This window comes from Hakea prostrata, chromosome 11 (assembly GCF_041222555.1).
Source record: "Hakea prostrata isolate BN-2017 chromosome 11, UWA_Hpros_2, whole genome shotgun sequence".
Lineage (NCBI taxonomy): Eukaryota > Viridiplantae > Streptophyta > Magnoliopsida > Proteales > Proteaceae > Hakea > Hakea prostrata.
This window is the reverse complement of record NC_142610.1, coordinates 16,716,368-16,732,290: the sequence shown is the minus strand read 5'-3', so window position 1 is coordinate 16,732,290 and position 15,923 is coordinate 16,716,368. Positions and strand designations below refer to the sequence as shown.

The window sequence follows — 15,923 nt, the reverse complement described above, 5'->3', positions numbered from 1 at the left end:
CACGATTTCATCTCCTAAATTGATTCCTATAGTATGCTAAGTCTAATTATATATTAATAATCATTCATAATATATTGCTTACCATTCTCTTGATTGAATCCCTGATCTCCCTTGCAATTGCATTGATTTCATTATGAAACTTGATGTTCTTGCTCTCTTACTTTGATTCCTCTTCATGGCAACATGAGTTCATTTTCTTAATCTGATTTTCTTTAGCAATGAGGTTTGATTATATGTTAGTAATTGTCTATATTCTGCTGCTCATCATTCTATTGATTAAATTCCTAAGCTCTCTTGCATTTGCAATTGATTCCATTGAAGACCATGAATTCCAACTCTTGAACTTGATATGTCAATTTGGGGTTTTCTAAACTGACCATTGGATCATGTTAATTCCTTGATAATTAGTGTCTCTATATTGTGTTTGAACTGTTCCCCAAGTTTTGTATCGATTCGAAACCCGAAAGACCAATTTTGAGCCAAAACCCAAAAATCCAACTTGTTGTCCGAGACTCTTTGGGTTGATACTGTTGATCGATACCATCAACCCAATGTATCAACCAACAAGTTGCTGTCAGCAACTTTGGCCCAGTTTTGATCCGTTCGATCTCCGATTGTTTTGATTTCTTTTATAATCCTTCATGTATGTTTGTTTAGGGCTTTAAGACTATAATTGGACCATTCTCTTGTGACTTCGGATCATCTTCTTCACAATTTGAGGTAAGGACAGTTATTACCATAATTACATGAATTATGTGAATTATGCCTCTATGTTGGAAACTTGGTAGATTCACATTAATTGTTGTATTTCTAACATCATATGGTTATTGTATATACTTCAAGGCAGTAGTACCATGTTATACATCACTTTGATTATCATGATTATGTATTCTTGTTAATTACATATGTGATTGATCATGCTATATTACATCTCGTTCATATGATGAAATATCATTTATATGTGATGTGATGTGATGGAATTGAGAATGTGATTGAATAGGTATGATTTGGGATTGGGGAATGTCCTATTGATATTTCTGTCCTTGGACATCGGAGGGAATAGTATGGGATGTTCTCCGAAGATGGCCATCGACGCTTTCCCTGATCATTGGATGACATACATAGGATTGTCTAGATGTATGGCTAAGACTATCCTTGTTGTATCAAACCCGAATCGGAAGGGTATTGAGACCGAACAACCCGTGGTAGAGTATGGTTGATGGGCGCTCATGACCGGTAACCACTCCGTGAGAGGACTTAAACCATACTGCCGATACCCGAAAGGGGCTATTTATTGGTAGGGTTGCAAATGGATAGACCTGGGCTCACGGGCGCTCAAGACCGGTAACCAACCCATGAGAGGACGTAAGAGCTTCCTGTTTACCATTTGTAGATGACCAATAGGGTTGATGAGTTCGTAGTCCGAGTTGGTCGGTGCCATAGGATACGCTGACTCTAATGTGAAGGATACGGAACCGAGTTGGTCGGTGCCATAGGGAAAGTATCCGGATCTGACGTGATACGACTGAGTAGATGACTTGCATTGGGTTAGGCTTCACTGTGACATGCGCCAATACTTATACCAATGGTGATGTGAGAGAGTGGTGACTAAATCCCCAACCATGGTTTTGATGAGGACTTTACCCAATTACCCTGGCAGACCCAAGATATCATGTATGATTGAGGGGGAGTGACTGACGACCCAAAGCAGTATGGTGCTATGACTTAAAGCATGTCTATCAATAGAGACCAGCATACATAGAGTTAGATTCATACATGCATCATCTGTCTCATATCATATTGCATCGTGCTATGTTCTGTATCATGTAATTTATGTTGTTATGGAATGACCTGCCTTGCTGAGTTCTTTTGAACTCACTCCTTTTTTGCAATATCTTCTGTTAGACTTTTTGCAGGTATTACTACTGTTGACTATGATGGTCAACACTATGAAGACCAAATTGATAACTCTTACACTACTGATTTGGTGATTACATTGGTGAAGACTATCAGTACGAGACTGATATTTGTCAGGAGCAGATTCGGCCTGGTCTAGTTTCTTATGATTTTGTTATTGAGGAAACATTGTATAAGTTAGAAGAAACTGTAACTTAGTTGCGTATCTTTTCTTCCCCTTCTTTTGAGAACTGGTTGTAACCTATACTTTATCTCGATCTACCTTCCGTTGTTATTGTAGAATGGGTTTCCGCCTCATTCCACATTTTGATTATTTATTTTATTGGTATCTTTTCCGCACTCTGATGTTCTTTTGTGATCCTTCTGAGGTCCTTTATTGACTTTTATTATTAATGTAATTGAATACAAATATTTGTTCTTGCTTTTGATTATATTATTGTGCTAAGTGGCTATGATCATTCATAAACTTGATCGGCGGGACTGTGGATCACTTCCCCGAGTAATCCAGATAGGGTAACCCCTGGGTGGATTAGGGCGGGATGAGACAGTTGTTCTTTCAATAAAGTAACATTAGGAACAGATGCAGCCATATAAAGTTGTTCAAGTTTAAGCCAAACCTGGGCTGCAATCTTACAATCTCTTATCCTTCTCATAACAGTGTTACTCAAGTGCAAAATTATAGTGCTATAGCATAGATCTTACATATCTTCCCTTTCTTCTTCAGTCATAGACAAAGAGACCTCTCTATCAGTCTTTGAAGCCTTATGGCATCTATTTTGAACTAGAATTGCATGCATTCTGTTCTTCCATACCATAAAGTCTTCCTTACCATCAAATTTCTCCAACTCATACCGGGTTGGGGCCATGACAAAAGAATAAAGTATACTCAGTTAGATTATATCTAACTAATTAAATCAGTAGCACAAAATATTATCTACTTAACCAATTTCAGAATTTAAACAAACAATTTCTGAAATAAATAGTATGATAATATCAGAATAGGATCAAGAGAACAAGTAACAGATTACTAATGTATCACAGATTATAAATCTCCAATAATAATAACTAAGAGCTGTTAACAGTAATCAATAAATAAAAAATCAAATTTCAAACTATAAGCAACTTATAATTAGAAAACTAAAATATGATTAATTTCAGATTATAAACATGAATCAAACATCTATTTCATACATCCAATCTGTTTAGCATAAAAGCCCCAAACCAATTTGAAGAAACCCTAAGGGCCAAACTAGTCTACAAGTCAGACAGCCAAATTTGATCTCAAATTCAATCAATAAACAAAGGGATTTTTATGCAAACTATACCAATTAGACATATAAACAAAAGTCCTCAATCAATTTGAGTAAAACCTAAGTTAGGGTTTCGGTCAAAAATCAAGATTTACCATAAATTGTAACCAAAGCTAAAGATGTTTAAGAATGAATCAACAAAACAACATATAGTAATTTGAAGCGAACAGAATCACATACTAACAGAGTATTATAGGTTAATCAAGAATTAACAAGTCTAGCCAACAACCGAATCAAAGCTCTGATGCCAAAATTGATAAGAAATATAACTTGTACACAGCGGAATTGAAACAAGAAATAAAGAAAGAACAAGACACCAATAATTTTACTTGGTTCGGTCCTTAAGACCTACCTCCAAGGATGAGTTGTGAACTCATCATGACATGCAATCATCCAATAGTCAAGAGAAGGAGATTACAACACTATGAAATCTACCCAACAAGAGCCCAAGCATGAGACAAGAAGAGGATAATCTAAACAACAATGAAAGCATTTCTATCATCTCTTTAAGGCAACCGAATACACCATATGTAGGGATTCTCTCAAGCCTTCAGAAGCAAGCAAGCTTCAACAATCACACTTCAATGGCTCTTGAACCAGTAGCTTCAAGCACAAACAGCAAGCCTTTCGGCTTCTCTCGTAGACTAGAAAGCAAACGAGAACCAGAGGAGAGAGAAGAAGATGAGAGGAAAAAGAATCGATGCTCTAAACAACATATGCTAAAGCATATATACAAAGGACTAATAGACAGAAATGCCCCTCAAATATATACATAAGACTCCCCTGTCCTATTAAAGAGTAAAAAACAAGTATACCCTTACAATGTACAACAACTTCAATTAAGGCTCTCTCTTTTTCTTTATGGAAACGGTCTCCATATGGCTATTGTATATGTAGGCCGTCTACTCTCTTATTCTGGCATGGCCTCTATGATGGTCTGCATGAAGCTAAATCCTTTTTTTTTTCTTCCACAATCTCTGATAATATTGTTGTTATTTTTGCATAATCTTCCTATAGTTAGCTGGTTGGCTGTATGATGATAATGTTCCTGAATTTCATTACGTGAAGGCAAAGTAGGTTGCATACATTTGATGGTGTTATATTCTGTTCCTAGCTTTCCCATCCTTAATTTCTACATTTTTGTGATTTTATTGATTTGAGAATGACTTTATTAATTGAATTGTGATTTTATTGTGTTTAACACATATATTACTGAGTTCTTTTGGTGTGGTAATTTTTTATTTTTTTATTTTTGGTGACAGATCTTGAATTTAGGTTTCTTCTTGACTTCATAAATCTTTGGCGAAGGAGTACTTATTCCGACTTCACAAATCACAACTAGAAGAACTATTCTACTATTCCTTTTTTGCTCTCAGAAGGTATGAACATCATCTAATATTTGAATTTGAAGAGAATAATATGGCATTCCTATTTGTATTTACACCTAAATATTTGTGTTAGCACAATCTTGAAAATCTTGCACTTAAGTATATGAGGCTAGATTTTTTAATCCATTCATTCATGTCATTCTTATCAACTTTCTTTATTTCAGTTTATTTTTTAAATCCATTTATTTATTGACTTCTATCAGTCCTCTTCACTAGGATAAAAAGCAAGATTTTTCAATGCATTCTTCTGTTTTTTAGAGAGTTGAGACAGTAACACAAGAGTGAAGAACAAAAAGAATAGGAGATGAAGCAGAAGAGAGGTGAGACATATGGGTACCTGTCTATTATAGAGTGCATGAGTTTAACCTACTCTTCGTTTTTGGAGGGAGTAATGGTAGGACAATGAAGGTAAGAGAAACATAGATCACAAAGAAGGAGACAGTAGAGATCTTGTGGTATTTGTTGTTGGATGGTGTATTTATGTGTTGATCAAGAACTAAATAGAGAAGACTTGATTTTCTTCATGGTGATGTGACCATTGATTGAGCCCCCAGCCAAGCCCTAAAGTGGGCCCCAAGAACCCCCTAATCATGCTAATTGAATCCATCATAGGGTTATTAGATCATTTTCCTTGTCCCTTTAGGGGTCAATATGGATCTAGCTAGAATTCCCCTCAATCGATCCGAGGGCTATGGAAATAATTTTATTTTTACTTTTTTATTTGGGTTGGTATTTTGAGAATTACAGTCCATTTTAGTTTATTGAGTTATGTTTGACTTGGTCAAAGTTGTGGGTAAGGTAAGACTCTTTTACAAGAAGGGTTCTTATCTTTTAAGAGTTTTTTTTTTTTTTTTTTTTGAATTTGTGGTTTAGCTAGGTTAGGAGTCTTTTGTTATCAGTCAGTCTTTTAATTCAAGAAGTCATTGTTGGTAGTTAAGTTAGTTCCAAGTCTAGATCTTCTAATGACCACAAGCATCGAGTAAATGTTCGTATTTCTAATGAAAATTTTCTAATTCCTTTTGAAGCTAATCCTTCATAACATGAGAGGCAAATGCATGAGAAAGGCAAGGCTTAAGCAGATTTAAATTTGAATTCTTACTTATGATGTATTGATCTTTTATAATATAATCAACTCTTGAAGTTAATTTGTGTCCCTCTTATTAATTTGTTTCTCATCTTTTTCTTACTTGTGTATATACATGTTTAAAAATACTGAGGAAAAATGGCCTGCAAAACAGCTTTTTCAAGAAAAGAGATTGATATGCGCGCCAAATCAGTGTTGAGCATCCCCTCAAGCCAAAGTGCAAATTAAATACGATTTTTAATTTAATGTGTAATTAAATCCAATCATGAGACATAATGTAATCAATGCCAAAAATATGTTTGAATTAACTAAAAACAAAAATAAAAGGACTAAATGGCAAGAGAAATTAATTGCTATAGTGTCAAAGCACCCAATTGAAATTTTTGTTTTTAATGTTGATCCGTCTTTCTACTATTTGCCGATGGATTATGAATTGATCATTCGAAACAATAGATCGCTAAACTAGAAACGAAGATTACTGTACACGCAATGTACATGCATCTTGTTTCAAATGAAGTTTTTATTGGTTTTATATTGGTTTAATGATTTAAACATGCCTTTTCATTTTAATGCATCAAGTAATTAGTTGGGCATCAATTATGGTGTTGAAATTACGTCAAGTGCAAAAGATGATTACTTGATTGTGCATATGAGAAAGCCAATACCCATTGACGAACAAGTGACTTAAGGATTGGCAAGTTTATAAAGGTGGTGCTTATTACCTACAATAACAACTAAAAGAATAAGCAGCTTCTTTACACCAAATCAAATTCTCTATAAAAAGGTGGTTTGAACTCTAAATTCTCTATGATGAGGTGGAGTTCAATCAAAGAAGTGAGAACCTAACATACAATTTAAGAAATTTGATATAGCTAAATTCTCATTTGTTATTCGTTATAGCTTTGTAAGTAAAACCTTCTTTATAAAAAAAAATTTGTAGTTTCAAAGCTGAAATTGTCATACATTAAAAGGAATATTATCAAAAAAGAACACAAAAAATAATAATAATAATAATAATATAAAAAACAAAGACAAATTCAAAGGAATACCTAAGCATTAGATGATATAAATGAAACAACAATTTTAAGTTTATTTGGATTAAGCAAATAAAACATCTATTGTTATAGAAATCAATTAACTAATGACCGTAAAGTTTAAGATAAATACCCATTCAAAGTTAGGTTGTATAACATTGATTAAAATCCTTGTTTTTTTTATTTTGTTTTCCATGTTTATATTTCATGAGTAGACTCTTTCTTTTCTTCCTTATTATTATCTTTTTTTTTTTCATGTATAGTCACGTGCATTTGCACGTGTAATTTTTTACTAGTATATATATATACACACATGACTTCAACCCTAAAAAGTTAGAGAAGTTAGATGCAAGCCAAAATTTTCTTTGGTAAGGATATAAACCAAATCTTTTTTTAGGGTAAGAGATACAAACCAATGGTAGTTACCTTACTAACTATAGATATTTTATTCACAAATCACATAACAAAAATTGCAGAAAAAATAAAGAAACATAGAATATAAAATCAAATAAAAAGAATAACAAAAACAAAAGAGAAAAAGAGAAACGATAAATAAATTGAGAGAGAGAAAGAAAGAGTACCTAATTGTCTAGTATATGTTTTTCCAAATTTTCTTAATCCACGCTTATAGAAAGGGAAGAGAATAAATAGGAAGAAAGGAAGGAGAGAGGAGATAGAAGAGAATAAATAGGGATTGAAGAATTAGTTTTTAATTAGGAATGAAATTTTAAATATCTAATAAGAATTTTTTTTTTCAAAATTTTCCTTAACCCACGTTTATAGAAAGAGAAGAGAATAAATAGGAAGAAAAGATGAGAGAGAAGAAATGAGAGAATAAATAGGGAAACCCACGTTTATCGAAAGATAATAGAATAAATAGAAAGAAAAGATGAGAGAGAAGAGAGAAGAGAGAAGAGAATAAATAGGAATTGAGGAGTTAGTTTTTAATTAGGAATGATGTTTATATATATAGGGATTGAGGAGTTAGTTTTTAATTAGGAATGATGTTTATACCCATTAACAAATATTTGGGGGGCAAGGGAAATAGTGACATTTCACATGTGAGTGACATTTCACATGTGAGAAGAGAAAAACCAGAAAAATTAAGGAAATTTATATAAAAACTTTAAAAAATAAAGGAATTAGTACTATTTTCTAAAAATCCTGGGGGGGCAAATAGTGATATTTCACATGTGGGAAGAGAAAAAATCAGAAAAATTAAGGAAATTTATATAAAAACTATAAAAAAATAAAGGAATTAGTACTACTTTCTAAAAATCCAAGGGGGGGGGGGGGGCATGGCCCCCCTCGGCCCCTCTATAGGTCCGCCCCTGTGCATGGTTCATATGTCTAGACATAGAAGCAAGTGAAAAGTATCACATCACCTACACGGAGTTGATAGAAATCTTTTTTGGGCTGATACTTGCATGTACATTCTAGTTGGCTTTTATACTTGTGTAAGCTAAGAGTCCCAAAGAGTGGTCTCTTTTCCAAAATTTTAATTATCGACATGTTATCTAATAGGGCAAATGTGGGGCGTGTTAGTTGTAGTGCACATCAGAGACTAACCTAAGTGGATGTAGGGGGTTTGGCCACCGCCAATAAAAACTTATAGGCGAGTTCTCTAAACATTCATGAATCCAAGACAAGGGACATGGCCGGTTCAAAAGTCCAATGTGTTATATAAAAGGTAGCTCCAAAAGTCGACCTTTAGGATATGGATGATGGGACGGTTAACTACGCTAATTATGAGGAAAGGTTCAAGGTGTTCGACTCTTCCTGTACTTTGTAGCGTGACTCATTAGACTTAGTGCAAGTTCAAGTCCCGAACACACCTACAGTGATGTGTCCTTTACTGTCTAATACAGTCACAATACATGACATTTTTTGCAATTTTGAAACTTGTGGGGGATTGTTAGGTTTTTTATTAAAATCTATATTAAGTTTCAAAATTAGTTTTTGCATTTTTTTTAATTTAATTATTTTGTTAGTGTGTGGGACCCATGAGGTACGGGTGGTAATGAGGCTCCCATGGGTAAAGGAGGCCCTTCATGACCTTGGTTATGAGGCTCTTCATGACATTGATCATGGGTTTTAAATGTCTTAATCATGGTGATTAGATGGGCTTACTGCTTGTAGGGTGGAATTTACTCAAATTCTAATTATTGACCTTCAATTCTCATTTAAACTTCATGACCATTCATAGTCATTACCATGAGTGTAGTTAAGGTTATTGAATGGATTAAATCAAACTCATACAAAAGAGGTGAATATGAGAGTTAATTCTCCATTTAATGGGGAGGTTAGGTCAAGGTGGTTTATTTTTACATTAGTGGAGAATGGACAAGCCCATTGATTCTCCCCCTTGTGATGAGGTGAGTCATTGTGATTTAATGACCCAATTCATTGCCTTGAGAATCTTAAGGGGTGTAAGGTGTGGTTTGGGTTATATAACCTGAATCCCTTCCTTGCATGTGATGTGTAATAGAAACACTCCTCACACTTGTATTATTTGTTACTTATTTTAAAAGTTTCTTCCTTTGAGTTTGTCCAAGTGTTGTGCTCTAGCTTTTGGCTCCTTGAAGGGAGTAGAAGAACTACCTCATCTTCTAGTTGGAGGTGGTGGTGCGAAGAACCCTTGGTAGTAGGGTGCATCAATTACCTTAAAGATAACACTCAAGGTGTGACTCAACTTCATTCATCTGTGGTTCGCTCGATTGCAACATCAAGCTCTCCGGATTGGCTAAGGATTTTCATCTTTCAATTGCATTGCAATTTGGGGCCATGGGCGAAACTTTGCCTTATATTTAAATTCTATATAACAACTACCACACTAAAAAAAAAAAAAAAAGAATGTATTGGTCTTTGAGGGAAAAAAATTCCGACCTGCCGGATTCGAACCAGCGACCTAAGGATCACCTGTTAGGTATTCTCCAACTACAGTCCTCCGCTCTACCAACTGAGCTAAGGTCGGAAGCATTGTGGCTGCTGGGATTCGAGCCCAGGTCTCCACGGCCACAACGTGGAATTCTCACCACTAAACTACAGCCACAAGATGTTATTTGACTGGAATTTATAAGTAATCACATGTAAATCTATAACTAAACATCCCGGGGATAGGCCCCCCAAAGGCCAAAATGTGGAAAGAAAGTATTGATGAACACCGAAGAAATTTTATTTTGCGGGTAATAGATAACTAAATAATTTTGCTTAATTGAAAGATATCAGGCTCAAGAAGGGTTCTCAGCCAAAGCATTTTTGATAACGTTTTCACTGTGTATGAATTTTTTCTGTTTTAATTCATCCCAATCGGAATGCCTTTATCTTTGTTGTTCTTAATTGATACATCCAGTTTCACATTTTGTAAAAAAAATCTAAAGAAATTCTTGTTGATGTGCATAATGATGATGAGTTTTTGAAAGAAATCAAAGAAATTCTTAGTAGGACATTACCAAACATCATACACTCATGAATAATAATAATAATAATGAATACAAACTATTACCAATCTGTTGTGGCAGTTAGGATATCTAGTTTTTCACCCAGGAAACCCGGGTTTAACTCTTAGGCAATGGAAATGTTACTTTAAAAAAATAAACGAATAAGACATAATAAAAAAAATTGCCAATAAGAGCATAAAATTTTATTTACAAAATGCCCTTTGAGATTTTGTATTGACTTTTATGATTATAGTAGCTGCAAAACTTTTACAAAAGGGGAACTTTTTTTGTGTAGTGCAGTAATGATTAATGAATCTAATCTATCCAGGTTGTGGACATTGATTCATTTCTTTCTATTTGTGGCATTTGATTTTCCTTGACCTGGCCTATTCTCAGCTTGGATTTCATAAACTTATAAATGACCTTAGAATTTCTATTTTTTTCTCCAGAATAACTCTCTTCTTACAACCAATCCAATTATTAAATGATTTTGCTTATCTTTTTTTCGTCCTTAGATCTATTTATATAAATTCCAAGATGTTTACATGCCCTTTAGTGATCGAGTCTTGCTCAAACTCTTGCTGAAGATTGAGTCCTGCTTAGACTCTTGCTGATGAGTTCATTCAGGACTCTTTTATCTGGATAACCTCTTAATCTTATCTATTCGGTAGTTTGTTATGGTTGGAAATCCGATCGTTCTTGATGACTGATCTCCATTATTGTCTGTTATAGTCGAACCGTCCATCAACTCTATTTGACCGGCTCATCAAATTGAGTATTGGTCAAACCGAACCGTGGTCGGTACAATTTGGATATTTGATCATTAACAAATAGATTGCAACTAATATTAAACTCAAATGAAGTTCCCTTCTTGGTTGGATCAATTAATTCCCAAGCTCGTATTAGCGATGAACCAATGTCGCAAGTTAGTACAACACACTGTCCTTGAATGCTAGCCCAAAAGGTAGGAGAATCTGTCAATATTCAAAGACAGAGAAACCACTATCAGTCAATTAGTAAGTTTGAATTCTAAAGGAGACAACATATGACAATAATACTTACTGAAAGAAGAAAATATTGTAGGAGAAGAAAAGAGGATAACGATGGCTTCCACCAAGTTGATTAGAATCCCATTATTAAAGATTCTCATGCATGACTAAATCACACAATCAAATTTTAAAATCAGTTGCAACCTTTGAGTTTTTATCATAGGAAAGATTGTTTGAGATTGAAAAAAAAAAAAAAAAGAAAGAAGAAAAAAATATTATCTATTACTCTTCTTTCTCCAAAAATTCTATTTTCTGATTTGAGGTTTCTACGGAAAATTTGTTTTTAAATTTTAACTTCGATTTTTTACATTCAAAGAAAAAAATAAAAAATAAATAGAAAAAAAAGGCTTTTATTTGCGGTTTAAGGAAAAATTGTTCTAGATTGAAAAGAAAAATAGTAGGTATTCTCCTTTCTAGTAAAAATCTATTTCCTACTTAAGCTCTTTTTGGAATCAATTTTTATTCTCTATTATATCTATTTAAAATAAATAAGTACAATAATTCATTATTGGTAAAAAGTGAAAAATGGTTTGGTGAATTTTGTTAAAAATAAGTTATAGAATGAAAAATAAGTTTGGTGTCAAAATAAAAACTTATTAGTAAATAATAGTGAGCAAGTATAAAAGAGGGGAAAATGATGATTTTTACAAAAAAATGTGTATTGACTATTTTACCCTCATCTTAACCATAAAATTTTAAGCAAACTTATTTTTGGTAAGAAATCTTAAGTAAACATGCGCATAAATGAAGATAATGAAATTCTCACCATAATTCATAATAGACAAAAAGTTCATTATTGATTTTGGAAGATTTTTTATTATTTTAAATAAAAATAAAACCGATAATAAATGCCAAACAACTTAAAATAATGAAAAAACCTCATAATAGAGAATGTGAATTGATACCAAAAAGAGCCTTAATTAGAGACTTTAATTCGTGGTTCATATACGTAAGCTTGCTTGAGATTGAAAAAAAAAATAAAGAAAACAAATAGTATCTTTTACCCTTGTTTTTGTGAAAAATTTCTTTACCGATTTGATTTTAAATATTGAAATAAAAGGAAAAAATATAAAGGATACCAATTTATAAGAAAAATAAATAAAATAACAAAGAAATTAATACACAAAATGTAAATTTTAGAAAAAAATATAAAAAAGATTTACCACGAAAAAGAAATTCATACTTTCACATAATAATATAATAGTATGATACACTTTCTAATCTCATTCTGAGATCAGTAATTGCAACCAAACTTGACATGGATTGACAATAATATTACTGGATCAAGAAAATCATCTTCTACCTTGGAATAAAAGGGTGCGTGATATCCACCTTTACACAAGACCCAATTTATTTTATGCTTGAATCTCTGAGATTTGTTCAAAAATATTCTTAGTTGTTTTAATTAATTTTATGGGCCTTTATTTTGTGTTGTTTGTTTTAATTGATGTATTTTCCATTAGCTCCACCTAGGCCTTTCAATATGAGTCCGGGGGCCCACGGTGAAAAACACTTTTTGGAAAAAACAAAAAAAAAATTTACATTTCATCCGTGGGCCCCACTGCTTTGTGTGGTCAGAAAACCCATCAGGGAGCACTCTGTGCTACCCCGACGGGGTGAGGATCCGGATTCTTTCAATATCCACTAACTTTATTAGTTGTAGTTATGGACAGTGATCCATATGTCGATTCTTGGGCTTGGCTTAACTTGTGGGCTTTCACTTATAAATTGTTCTACTTTTGAGTGGGCCCATCAATGGAGAGTAATTCGTATTCCGATTGATGGTGAAGGCATTTGATCTGTTAATAATTTGATATATGAACATAATGAACTTGAGGCTGCTACAAAGACGGGCTGCTGGGCTGGGCTGGGCTGGGTCGAATCTTTCAAAATTCAATCCCAGCCCAGAATGCTCGTACTAAGTTTATTTCCGTCATGACCGTGGCTTAGGGCCTAAAATTCTTATTCTTGATGAGCCAAGCCAATCCAGCCTTGATTGACCTTGTCCCTCAAAAGTCTAGCATTCGGCATAGCAAATCTGATATAAAAATATCTCTACTAATTATAAATGAGATGACCAATCGAACAATAAACTTCCAAAATCCAAATTGTTATTTAAATTTTATATAAGAATAACAAAGAAAAAAAAAAAACTTCCAAACTATTATTGTCGTTCATGTCTTAAATATAATATAATAATATATCAACAAGAGGCACAACAGAAACACAAACTTCCATAATCTTTCTGTTGTTAATTTGTAAAGAAACAATGGAACCTCCGAGCTAATAATACTATTTGTCTTTGTCAAATCTCATATCAATAATATCTCAAATTTCCCTTTTTATTCTGGTAAGGAATAATATATCAAGTTAAATGCATAACAAAAATAAATAAGTAAATAAATTCATAATCTAACATGTCCTTAAATTAAATCATCTAACATATATATGGAATTAATGAAGCAATAAAAGTTGCTATTAAATTTGATATAAAAAATCAAGAAAAAAAAAAAAAAAAGGGAATGATGCAGAATCAAGATTAGAGCCTGAACAGTCAACTCATGGGTTGGAATGATGCAGAATCAAGATTAGAGCCTGAACCAAGGTTACTATGAAGATCGATATTAAGGTTAAATTCAGGGTTTAAACTTAAGGTCCAATTAAGGTCAAATCAAGGTTAAATTCAAGGCCAAAATCAAGATCAAGATCAAGATCAAGATCAATACCAAAATTAATGCAGAAAAAATCAGGGACGAGGTGAATTGGCCAAGACAAACATTAATCCCAAACATGTGCTGATCCTAACCCGCCCTAAGCCTAAGAAGGTCCTTTTGGTAGTGATAAATATACTCATTATTTTGATAGATTCAAAATAAAATAGTGAGCATGGAATTGATCAATGAAACTCATGTATCATGTTTGAGTGAATATCAAGTACTTAAAATGATGCTTATGGAGTAATCAGAGGTAATGGGAGTTCCATAAATTTGAAAACGTTAGAAAGATCAAGTGCTGCCAAATAGTATCTCACCACTAATTCTATTACCACCAATATCTAGATTTTTTGTGGTAGAAAATCCATATTCGCAATTAATTGGGTTTCTTAACTAAACTCAATTCCTTGAGATCCCCAAGTAACTATACAAATATTATACCAATTTGTCAAAAAGGTCTAGGGCAGCTAATCCCTGTTAATTCTTGAGAAAATTTCTGCGAAATGTACCAATGTTGCACGAATTTCAAATTCAAGTTAGAAATTTGAGCATGGACAAAGTTGATGTCACCACCATGATTTTTGTTGGGAAACGGTTTCCATCTTCTTCCAAGTAACCTGAGTTATCCAATTAAAGGTCAAGTATTTTAATTAAATGTTTAGTTCTTTGAAAACAATCTCATAAGATCCTGTCATTTGAAATGGTACTTAACAGGAATTCTAGTGCCCGATGGGTGGGAAAAAAGAGGAGTTGTCGTGAATAAACGGAAGCTCATTTATGACTGCCAATACAAGAATTGGCTATTATTTTCATTCTAATACTGTGAGACTTAGACTTAAGGGGATGGATCGATGAGCCAAAGTTACTAGTTTCATTTATGAGTGTTTCTGTACAACAACAACAATAAGCCTTGTCCCAACTAAATGGGGTCGGCTACATGGATTCTTGCCCTCCAATCAGTTCTGTTCGAGGTCGTGCTAGATAGAAGGCCTAAGCTATACATATCCTTTCTCACCACTTCTCCTAAGGTTATCTTAGTTCTACCCCTAGCTCTTCTAGGTCCTTCAATCTGGATTATATCACTTCTCCGTATAGGGGCATTTATGAGTGTTTCTATGTTCTTCATTTATTTAATGACCATTTTGTATCAATTTTCATCCCTCAATTTTTTTTTCTTTTCATTTTTTCTTTCTTTTGATTTATTTGGTTATTTTGGTATTCATTTCAAATCCTATTTTTGTTTAAAAGAAGCAACCACCTTGACAGAATACCTTCCACCGAGCATCGCAATAGCAACTCCATAGGGCACGTTAGAACTCATTCACCTTTCATGTTTGGTTTAATAATAAATCATACGTCAAAATCAACGCATGTTTTGAGGCGATTCAAAGAGCCATAACCAATACGCCGCGCCAGCTCTTTGACCAAGGAGGCATTCCTATTAGTTGGCTGACTACTACGACTAATACAACTAAAGGGGGGAAGCAAAGTCTCTGACATTGAAGGCTTCGCTTGTCGGATGATCAGCCTCACTAGGACAGAGACACGGTCCGACTCCCACGGGGGGCATCAGTGGGGAATCTTGGACAATGGGCGAAAGCCTGATCTAGCAATATCGCGTGAGTGAAGAAGGGCAATGCCGCTTGTAAGCTCTTTCGTTGAGTGCGCGATCATAACAAGACTTGACACCCCATCCATAATAGGCTTTTTCTCTATTATGGATTGAAGATTTAAAAAAAAAAAAAAAAAAAAAAAAAAAAACCAACCTTTATTCTATTCATTTTTGTGTATGCCACCTAAAATTCAAATGCAAATTGAGGATAGAATAGTATAAACATTTTTTTTTGTGGAAACTCTATTATTTCTCTTATTTTTTTACTCTAAAACCCTAACAATTTGTTGTCAATTTTTATTATTATCTTTTATCATATATATTTTTTTTGATATACCAAAATCATTCTACAGTTTATTTTGGAAAAAAAGTTAA

At 33.5% G+C, this 15,923-nt stretch overlaps 2 non-coding genes across 2 annotated transcripts; both read right to left on the bottom strand.

The window, feature by feature from the left end:
* Positions 1-9,613: 9,613 nt before the first annotated feature.
* Positions 9,614-9,707, bottom strand: TRNAY-GUA (transfer RNA tyrosine (anticodon GUA)). The gene is made up of 2 exons: positions 9,671-9,707; positions 9,614-9,649 (listed from the first exon to the last, which is right to left on the bottom strand). It is a non-coding gene; the product is annotated as a tRNA-Tyr (tRNA).
* A 6-nt stretch (positions 9,708-9,713) lies between these two features.
* TRNAH-GUG (transfer RNA histidin (anticodon GUG)) lies at positions 9,714-9,785 on the bottom strand. Its single transcript has one exon. It is a non-coding gene; the product is annotated as a tRNA-His (tRNA).
* Positions 9,786-15,923: the final 6,138 nt, after the last annotated feature.